Source organism: Aricia agestis, chromosome 5 (genome assembly GCF_905147365.1).
Source record: "Aricia agestis chromosome 5, ilAriAges1.1, whole genome shotgun sequence".
Taxonomy (NCBI): Eukaryota; Metazoa; Arthropoda; class Insecta; order Lepidoptera; family Lycaenidae; genus Aricia; species Aricia agestis.
The window spans coordinates 5,616,585-5,628,241 of record NC_056410.1 but is presented as its reverse complement, the minus strand read 5'-3'; the positions used below and the strand labels follow the sequence as shown (position 1 = coordinate 5,628,241).

Below are 11,657 nucleotides of genomic sequence, written 5' to 3'. Positions count from 1 at the left end.
GGAACAGTAGTCCCTAAAATTAGCAGGTTCGTCATCGGAACGACGTTAAGGACATTAAAATAACATTCATATCAGCGCGCCTTGTACAGTGGCTGTTACGTGCTCGCCGCGTACCTTTTGTTTTTAGTATTACACAAATCAAATATATCAAATCGTTTACGTTAGGTTACGACACATATACTACATTTTTTGTTTTTTCTAGAAAGTGTGTAATTTAGCCATAACATGATTTAATTATGAAAAACAGCGTTATAACAGTCATCTTTGAGATTTTTTTCTATCGAGCACAATTTTTCAAATTGTGTACTGATATACCTTTGCGTATAGGAAATTTTCTCAATTTTAAAATGGCATTTATTTTATACTTAAATAATGACATTTCCTTTACTAAAAACGTGTTTTAAAAAACCCATTTTACGTAGTTGCAACAACCACAGCGCCTTAAGTCGCACGCGTACGCGTAAATTAAAATGTCACAGGAACCGTGTATTTTCATCCTGCAAAATATATCATATTTTCTTCATCGTGCTCTATCCTTCATGTTCAATTCATCAGACCAAATTACGTACTTCCTCTATCTGCCATTCATAGGCAGATGGCAATTTTCCATCATCATCAATTTCCCCGTTAGTACGATTTCGTGCATTTTTCAATGTTCTAATTTAAATTCACGATAAACAATAACTTTTTATTTGGTACTTTTATGTTTTAAACCGTGGATTTATGGTCGTTGCATGGTTAGTGCCATGGTACCAAAGTTTTATCGTGTAAGACATTATGTATTCAACAACAAACGTTATTTTTTGGTTTCGTAGATAGAGTAAAATAATGATGACTCTCTATTTTAGCATGGTTCTAAATGCGGCAAAGGTTTGTGACATCTAAGAATATAGACTAGGATATATAAAGACAGTTATTCATCAAAAACAGCAATCGTTATAGCAATCAGAAGTGTGTTTTTTCAAACATAATTGTTGCCTGTACTATTTTACATTTAGGACGTAGCTTAATGCAATGGAACTAAGCTACTACGTCCCAAATAACGAGGCAAGTCATAAAACTGTATATTAAAATATGCTATGAAAATATGTTCGATTAACCAAACCATGATTTAGATCCTATTGTAGATAAAATTTAAATCCATAAGACCTTTACATTCCAGCAGATTAATACTTAATTTTTTCATCTTTTTAAATCAATTGTAAAGAGTGTCAACACACATTTTTACATTAAAAATATTATGCGTTAATATCATCTAGATCTTTGACTATACATACAAATATTACTCTGTGTGTATAGTTGAGGAGCCGGAGGACATGACTTTGGATTGTTGCGGAAAGCGGGTATCGTAATGTGTGATTAGCGGGACGTGCGGGCCGCAGCGGGCGCGGTGCGCTCTGGGCGGGCGGCGGGCGGCGAGGGCGGGCGGGGAGTCCGCGCCGCCTCAGTCGCAGCCGAGCGAGCGCCTCGAAGCGCCGTACGCGCCCAATCCGCCCTCCGCGTACCATGAACTGACGACGGACGATCGGTCGCTGGATCCGCGTCTATAAAGTGATAAAGTGATCATAATAATGGTTTTATTGTAACGTGCTTCAACAAAGTAAGGTATTGGCAACATTTTTTTTATTATATGATCGGTGTGAAATTTATCCTTATCAGTAATATTGTGGTGAATTATCAGGATATCATTCCTACCTTTTTTACGTATTGAATTCAAACTGGTTCCGTCTTTTACGAATTAAGCTTATGGAAGAATGTAAGCGAAGAAAGGCGGATGGAGATGGATAATTAAAGAAGGATTATGTTTTTTTAATATGAATTAAATTAAGGAAGAGTTATCTTATACTTTTTTCTTTTTTTAATATAAATGCATGCCAGCATTGTGTGTTGACGTTGCATTTTTGCAAAGTGCATTTGAGGTCTTATGTAAGCCCGTGCGGTTGTTCTAAACGTATAGTTTACTGTGCTATTATTATTTTTATACAGAAAAAAATGTTAATACTTAACATCTTTTTATTTTTATATTAATTACTCAACTGGGTACTCATTCGCTTTTATAAATTTTAAAACTATTTAGAAACCTTTAGGGTTCGTCTTTCTTAGGTTCAAATGTGCGTAAAATTGTATATGATGAAATTGTTAAACTGTTTATTCATTACTTTATGTATTTACTTCAGGCATCATAGGCAATAAAAATATTTTTAATATTGTTTGTACTGTTAAATGATTTTAAATATTATAATTAGTAGTATTCGATTGCATCATTTACGAATTAAAATTTGATATAGTCTTTTGTTAAAGACCTATTTTTTATAATTAATTAAATTAATTGTTTTCAAGAGTTCATTAAAATATTCAAAACACTGAAAATAAAGTATTGAATCTATCTCTTGATAAAAAATTCCGAATATTTATCCGGTAGAAACAGGAATTCTGTGAATATAATCTGGCACCGCTGCAGCCCCAGGAGCGCACCTCATAAGAATTTCACATATCCCCTCAGCCAACTAAACGACGTTTAAGTCGAATACATTTTATTTCTGCGGTAAAAGAGCTATTTGGTCGCTTAGAATTTTTGGTCGCTTAAGAATTTTTTGTCAATCCACATACCTACATACCTATATATTTTATTTGTTTTGTCATAAATATAACATGACTGCATTCATAACTCAATAAGTAATCATTTGTGGGATGATACACAATATATATATATATATATATATATATATATATATATATATATATATATATATATATATATATATATATATATATATATATATATATATATATATATATATATATATATATATATATATATATATATATAAACATCGTCCGAAAAATAGTGTAAAATATTCGCGATAGTTTACGATTAACCAATAAGCGATAACGAAATAATAATAGAAGTAATATTCACCTATGATTGCCAGTCATCAATGTCGATGCCAACGTTTTTGCATGCTACACACATCTTTGCAATCATGGTTATTCCTCGTAGCCCAACGTGGGAAAGGGTCTTTACATTACAATTCGGATTATTCGCATTAGTTCAAGATTAATATTTAAAGCAATATTGAACTAAGACTAGTAAGTAGTAAGGTAGCAATTTTCATAATACAGACGTTATAAAAATTGCTACCAACGTCTCATGCTACAAACATCTTCGAAACCATGGTTATTCCACATGGCTTAACATGAGGCCTTCCTACATTATAACGCGGAATATTCGAGATAGTTCACGATAAACTAAATATACAGGGTGTAACAACACTCATTATTCATTAGTAATACTTTAGTGTGTGTAATATGAGTCCCCTGTATAGAGTTCGTTGTGGAAGTAGCAGCGCTAACAGAGTAACTTTTTGTTAAACTTTTGGATGGAAAAAAATCATCAAAAATCTTGCCCATACAAACCAGAAAATGTTTTCTCTTTCAACGCTATCAGCGTTGAAAGAGAAACTTTCACATTCAACTCCATATAATACGGAACACACACACATCCTAAAGTATCACTTAGTTTTGTTACAACCTCTATAAGCGATAATGGACTTGTAGAAGAAATATTCATCTATGACATCGACCTCAACGTAGTCTGCAAGCAACATGGGGAAGGCCTTTTACATTATAATTTTTAACGTGAAATATTCGCGATATTTCACGATAAACCAACACAAATGATTAGAATGTGTAGCGGGTATATTCACCTGTGATTGCCCATCATCGACATCAATACCAACGTTTCTGCATGCTACATACATCTTTGCAATCATGGTTTAGTCATACATGGCTTAACGTGGGGAAAAGCCTTCACATTACAATGCAGAATGTTAATTCACGATGATTTGAAATAATATAAGAGATAATAAACTTTTTTTTTACTAGCCTATGCTGTCCCACTGCTGGGCAAAGGCCAGTAGGGTGTGTACGAATTCCCTGTATAGAGATCGTTGTGGAAGTAGCGGCGGTAACAGATATGGATAGTAAACTTGTAAAAGGAATATTAATCTATGATTGGCTATCGTCCACATCGATACCAACTTTTCTGCATGCTACAGACAGCTTCGTAATCATTGTTAAACATCATAGACCTACGAAGGGGCCTTTATGCCATTTTTCAAATAATGACGACACTAAAATGCCGCTCATCTAACAAGAAATTTCACTCCCACGTTATATCAATCGCATGAAACGCAACCATATCAAGTCCACACATAGGAACCATATCAAGTTCACACAGTTAACGTTGGCAAAAGCCAATGTTAACTGTGTGGACTTGATATGGTTCCTTTGGTATTTATTACATATTGTACGCCACAGCTAACGATGGTATATCGAAAATTTCATGACCTTAATACAAATTATGCATTAACATTATGCTTTAACATTATGATACTAGCTGTCACGGCAAAGTTGTTTTGCCATGTCTATATATTATTTGTAGTTGTAATGTGGTTTTTATTATGTTTTAAAGTGACGAAATAATTATGGCACCATGACAACGTCCATCGCTAACCCGTCGCACAAGCAATAGTCGCCGTCAGTCTCGAGTTGTAATAATTTACTATTATTTATTCCACGAATGCACTTATCAATATAAAAAGTACTTACCCAGTAGCCGATCTCAAACCCACTGAATATGCATATAAAATTTGGTTAAAATCAGTAAAGCCGTTTCGGAAGAGTAAGCTATCTAACATTGTGACACGAGAATTTTATATATTAGAATAAGATTATTTACCACTAGGTACATGACACCCGCTACTCCGCTGTGCCAAAATCCGTTTATCGCGCGGAAGCCGTACATTTTTCCGAGATAAAAAGTATCCTTAGTCACTTTTCGGGACTCAAACGATCTCCATGCCAAACAGCAAAATTGGTTTAACGATTCTTCTTGATTCTCATATCGACTTTCATTTTAAAAGAGATAATAATAAATTAAGCTTCAGTCTTCGTATTCTCTAAACGTCTCTAAACTACCAGCAAAATTCTACAGAAACTGTTATCAATATCACGGTAATAACTTTACAGAATGCTTTTAACATTATATTATAAAAGTTCATATTTATATGTTTGTTCGTCCACTACACGAGCATCGATTTTTCAACTTTGTCAAACTTCGTGTAAGAAGCTTTGTCATTGAAGATAAGAAAAGGAGTGCCGGCGTCTTTGTTATATTCTTATCTCAACTTCTTAAAGGTATTAAAATTGTTTTATACAGAGGAAGACAATAGGATGGTTTGTAGGGACGCTGCTTATAAAAATGAGAAATAGTTTGAAAATATTATAGGCATGATGCACATAATATTATATTCTCCTTCCTTACAGAAAACATAATATATTATATATTATGTTTTCTATAAGGACGTTCAGCACACATTTTTACAAATGCCCAGATAACAATATTTGACAATAATAGATCCCCGCTATTTTCGAAGTCGATTCCATTGAAACAAATTAACTACAAGCTTAAGTACACATATCTACGGATCCTACGACCCATGATTTTTTTTGTCAATCAAGCAAATCAACCTGCATTGTCTAACCAAGCCTTTTTTTTTGTTTTTCGCCGAGAAAATGTTTTAAGCATCTTGCGGAGGATGGGGGTCCTGCCCGCAAGTATGTGAGTCTCTGCTGCGCCCGAAAGATGCTAGTAGACGTAGCCCCTACCCACTAAAAACTCGGCGGCACTCCACTATTTGCCCTAGGCGGGCCGCGGGATCATGTGAGCTTACACCACGGCTACGCCGGCGTGTGCCTGCTGCTGCAGGCTCTTCTCTGTGTGGTCTAACCAAGCCTGGAAACAAATTTTTATTGTTTCAACGCGGAAACCTAACCACGATCTTCAAAATATCGAAAACAAAAATACTAGATTACAGCATGGCCTACGACCTACATCTAAGAGTCAATGCGTCGCGTAGATGCATTTCTAAATTTGTACTGAACTGACAGATTTCGTGAGCGTGAGACGTCTTGTAAATCTGTCAAATCCATACAAATTTAGAAATACATAAATACATCTACACGTCGCGTTGCGGTCTGAATTGACCCTAATACCTATATAATAATGTTAATATTGTAGCATTGACATGTAAAAACAAAATTTTAAATTAAACATAAAGGAAAAACTGAAGCATAATTAATATCTATATATTGAATCAGATAATCAACTATAATTATGAACACTGGCTGGCACAACATCGATGTTAGGTTATTAAAATCAAATCATCATTTTAGTTATAACCACCAATAAGTAATTGCTATTGAAAACCATTATGTTATTTTATCATAATGGTTGATATTATTTTGCTATTACGTAGTCCATTTGAATAGACCTAGTTTTAAATAGTAGGACGTTTTATCTAAGAACTAAATAATTACTATTTAATACTCACCTAATGTTATCTACTAACTGTAACTGCACACTCAGAGAAGAATAGTAATTACTTAACTGCAATTAAATGAAGATTTTGACATAAGCCCCATACATTATCTGTCAAACTCATTATTGAATGGCTCTAAGGGTTGATTCAGACCGCAACGCGACGCGTAGATGCATTTCTAAATTTATATGGATTTGACAGATTGGCATGTCGCCTCGCGCAATTGAAATCTGTCAAATCCATACAAATTTCCTCGCTTCGCCTCGTCGCGTTGCAGTCTGAATTCACCCTAAGAGCCCCCGCAGACTGTAGACTTTTAATCGGCCGATAGTTAAGTTTGGATCTAAATCAGTATGAAGCTGTATGGAAGTGCGCATAGTATTACAATGATACCGAGTCGGCCGATGGTTAAGTTTGAAGGCTATACGATTGCCTTCAAACTTAACCATCGGAAACTGTCGGCCGATGCTAAATCAGTACGACATTCTTCCACGCGCGCACATGACGCCGATTGTGGTCGGCTGACTCAGCACAAATCCGAATCGAATAAAATTTTCCATTCCAAAATCTATCGCTATGAATGGAATCGTGCGAGAACAATCGGCCAACTGTTGTCTAGTCTGCGCACTCACCACCAACCCAACTGTTTAGTTGGCGTAGTGTGCGCGCTAAAAGCCCAACCCGACCAAACTAACGGCCGATAGAAAGTCTGTAGTCTGCGGGGGCACTAAAATGCGACCGTAAGACTGTAGTTTTATAAAAAACTAGATGACACCCGCAACTCCGTTGCACCAAAACTCGTTTATCGATCGGAACCGTACATTTTCCGTGATAAAAACTATCCTATGTCCTTTCTCGGGACTCAAAGTATCTCCATGCCAAATTTCAGCAAAATCGGTTCAGTGGTCCGAGCGTGAAGAGGTAACAGACAGACAGACAGCGTGGGAGAGCCATGCTTCGCCACGAATGGGTCGGCTCAACCGGAGAAATACCACGTTCTCACAGAAAACTGGCGTGAAACAGCGCTAGCGCTGTGTTTCGCCGAGTGAGTGAGTTTACCGGAGGCCCAATCCCCTACCCTATTACCTTCCCTACCCTCCCCAATTCCCTTCCCATCCCTACCCTCCCCTATTACCCTATTCCCTCTTAAAAGGCCGGCAACGCACCTGCAGCTCTTCTGATACTGCGAGTGTCCATGGGCGACGGAAGTTGCTTTCCATCAGGTGACCCGTTTGCTCGTTTGCCCCCTTATTTCATAAAAAAAAAAAGACAGACACACTTTCGCATTTATAATATTAGTAAGTAACTAAGTAAGTATGGATGCATTCTCACAACATACACAGTTTAAGAATCATCATACTGTCTGATGGTTTGATCATACACTGTATAGTAGCTGGGCTAAATTCGTAGTTTAAGTACTTATAAACCAATTATTATTGTTTTTGACCAATACATAATATTAAATTAACGACTAATAACTCTTCAAAATTCTAAACTTATACAATCCAAACTAATAACAAACATTTTATAACATAAGGGAACTCATTTAACCAATTAAAACAAACCTAACTTATCCGGTTCACCATCTGGCTAATAATATATCTATTTTATTAGCCAGATGGTGAATATATCTATATTATTATGAGTTCCCTTATGTTATAAAATGTTTGTTATTAGTTTGGATTGTATAAGTTTAGAATTTTGAAGAGTTATTAGTCGTTAATTTAATATTATGTATTGGTCAAAAACAATAATAATTGGTTTATAAGTACTTAAACTACGAAGTGGCTATACTTAATATAATCCACATTTTTTTTTAATTCAAATAATTTTTACAATCCTAAAGCCTTAATTTATGCAAAAAAACGATTTTTTAAATTGTTAATAATTATACTACTTCATCCACTTACGACTTCAATTATTAGCTATAAAGCTTTAAAAAAAATTAAAATGAAGTACTACGTAGTACACAACGGGTTAATATAGAATAAGTTTTTTTAAAGCCTCATGTTTAACTTGATATTTGACCCTTACACAGCTGCGGTAAAGTTACAAGTAAGTCGAGCTTCTGGAGATACAGTGTGCTTGTCTCTATCGATCTTGAGTGCTTGTGGCTCACTATCTGGTGTATTTTAACTGTGATACAGTTACTATAGTCGTGCATAGTCCACTGATGCATTGTGCAATATTTTTGAGATGTATCTACATTTAGTACTAGACGAAATTCTAGCGTAAGCATCAAAAGAAATTTCGCCTAAAAATTGTTGCAAAACTGAACAATGTTTTAAAACTAAAACAGTATAATGTAACCAAGTTATATATCTTAATTCGTTTATTTTCTTAGGATTAAACTATCGACGTGTTATTTTCCGGAACTCAAAGGATTGATTGTCAAATTCAAATCAGCGCAGTGTGAGAAGGTAACAGACATACAAATTAATAAATATATTATTATGTTGAAACCAGATGATGACGCCTGCAACTCCGTTGCATCAAAATTTTCGCCTTACATTGTACACCGGTATAAAAGTATCCTATGTTCTTTCCCGGGACTCGATGTATCTTTATACCATATTTTAGCAAAATCGGTTTAGCAGTTTGAGCGTGAAGAGGTAACAGACAGGAAGATTTAGCATTTGTAACATCCCTAGTTCTATGTCATGGTTTATATCCAAAAAACTTGTCCAATAAGTCGGCAAATGGCATATTTTCCGTGTGGAGGCTCGAGGAAAATCCCACGCTTACAAGTTTGTGTTTACGACGCCACGCCCACTTCTTACCGAGTTAATTAGTTCTTTGACTTTCTCCGCGTTTCCTTTATCTGTAGTTTTGTTGTACTTTTTCCTTTTTCATTCCAGCTATGTTTAGAAGAGTATTTTAATAATCATACTGTGCATTGAAATCAGACATTTATGATTTTTCATTTTAGTATTTTTTTTTATGAAATAAGGGGGCAAACGAGCAAACGGGTCACCTGATGGAAAGCAACTTCCGTCGCCCATGGACACTCGCAGCATCAGAAGAGCTGCAGGTGCGTTGCTGACCTTTTAAGAGGGAATAGGGTAATAGGGCAGGGTAGGGAAGGAAAGGGAAGGGAATAGGGGAGGGATGGGAAGGGAATTGGGCCTCCGGTAAACTCACTCGCTCGGCGAAACACAGCGCAAGCGCTGTTTCACGCCGGTTTTCTGTGAGAACGTGGTATTTCTCCGGTCGAGCCGGCCCATTCGTGCCGAAGCAGGCTCTCCCACGTGTCAAGGTTTTGCTTGAGATAATAAAATGCATACTTAGTTCAAGTTTTACTATTAATTTAGTAAACAATTACAAAAACCAGAAAGCAACAAAAATAAAATTACTTTTAAATCGTAGTATTCTTCTATCAAACAATTTACTAAAAACTTTTAAAGCTCTTTTGAAATATTGAAACTTTGCCCCCAAAAATTTTATTCGGAATAAAAACTGTGACAGCGGAACGTTTGAAACCTAGAGGCTGTGTATACAAGGCAAAGGTACAATGTAATATAAAGCCAGAAACAACTGAGCTCCAAGGGAAGAGCCCTCGAGTCGGCGAGTGGCTCATGCCGAGTGAAAAGATACAGTGGCATATCTTTTAAATATCATTTTGCGAGAGTTTTTATAGTCACTAATTGAATTGCACTGAAATATGCCAGTAGGCTCTTGTACTAACGATGACGCCGCCGCAGGCCCTAAAATTGAATTTTTGTTCCGTAATTTAGGTTTGTGATAATTCCCGTCCGCTTGTTTGTTCACCTTAGGTCTACAATGTAAGTGGCTAGTTCTAGGATGATAAAATTTTGAATGGATATTGCATGAAACATAAAAAAATAATGGTGGGAATAAATATAGTGAAATGTGAAGAAAAACTATAACTTTAGTGCTTTCGCACGGAAACTGGTATAATAAATTGTAAAATGGGACCATTTAAAAAATTCTGTTAAAAAAATCAAATTGCTGAACCATAATAATTGACGACTACAGAACCCTATTCCGTGCGTGACCTGACACGCACTTGGCTGGTATTATTTATATTATTATGAGTCACAAAGCACACACCCACACAGTATCGCGTGATGTATTCTAATACATTTCATTTCTAATCTATGGCGAGTATGTAACGAGTTTCGAAAGTATGGAATGAATATTCTGCCTTCGACCCGTAAGCTTTGGGCTTAGCACGAAATATTAAACTAGAATTTACTAGAAGACTACAGACTACTCCGTTGCGCCATTATTCGTTAATCACGCGGATACCATATATTTTTCCGGGATAAAAAATATTCTATGTTCTTTTTTCTTATAATATCTATGGACGCTTCACACCACGTCAGTCTGGCCCCGTGCTAAGTACCTGAAGGACTTGTGTTACAGGTAACAGACAACGGAAATATATTTAATACTTTTATACTATACATAATATATTTAAGAATTTTATTATATGATACACATATTTAATACACATCCATGACCCAGGAACTTTGAAAACTTTTTGTTCCGTCGGCGGGATTCGAACCCGCGACCCCCGGCTTTAGCTACCAACGCGCTCACCACTGAGCCACAGAGGTCGTCATAACCTCTTTATATATTTCATTATACTATTAATATTGTTAATTATTATATGCGCTATATGCCCCTGATGACAATCGAAGCCGCTTCTTTGACCGAATGTAGATGTGTAAGGCCGCCAGAATTGTCAAATAGTAACACAAAAGATTTTGTGTTACCGTTACACAAAAGTGACACCATTTTTGGATAAAGGTGGTTTCATAATGGTGAAATAAATTACCTACAATTTTTATTTTTTTATTTCTGTAAGACGATTTAATACAAGATAAAATGTGTGTTTGGGTTGGTTGGTTGACACAGGTGTACAACATGTAAGTAACTCACAACTTGAAAACCAATAATAATGAGCCCTAGCATCATAACGAATAACTTTTTGTATGGAAGTAACAGTGAAATAGCGAAAAAATAAATCAGCTGTTCCATACTTTTCATGTGAAGTCAGTTGAAATAAAATACCAATTTTTTTTCACAATTTCAGTGTTGTTTTCATACAAAAGTCATTTGTGATGATGAGCCCGAGAAGTAGTTTTCAAGCTATGCGTTAATTTAGTCACGTAACACGTTGTATGGCCGTCCAAATACCACTATGCATTCGGCTTTATAGATCGATTGTGTTACGATAACACAAATGTAACATAATCGTAACACAAATGCAACACAAAAGACTTAGAATTTACAACAATTTTAGATTAT

The 11,657-nt window shown here is 35.7% G+C and overlaps 1 protein-coding gene across 1 annotated transcript in view; it reads left to right on the top strand.

Annotated features, from left to right (window-relative positions):
* Positions 1-1,432: 1,432 nt before the first annotated feature.
* LOC121726816 (acetylcholine receptor subunit alpha-like) overlaps positions 1,433-11,657 on the top strand; it is a 29,779-nt gene continuing 19,554 nt past the window's right edge. The window contains exon 1 of the mRNA XM_042114356.1: positions 1,433-1,605. The gene's annotated coding sequence lies outside the window, so the exon portion shown is untranslated. The remainder of the gene's footprint in view (positions 1,606-11,657) is intronic.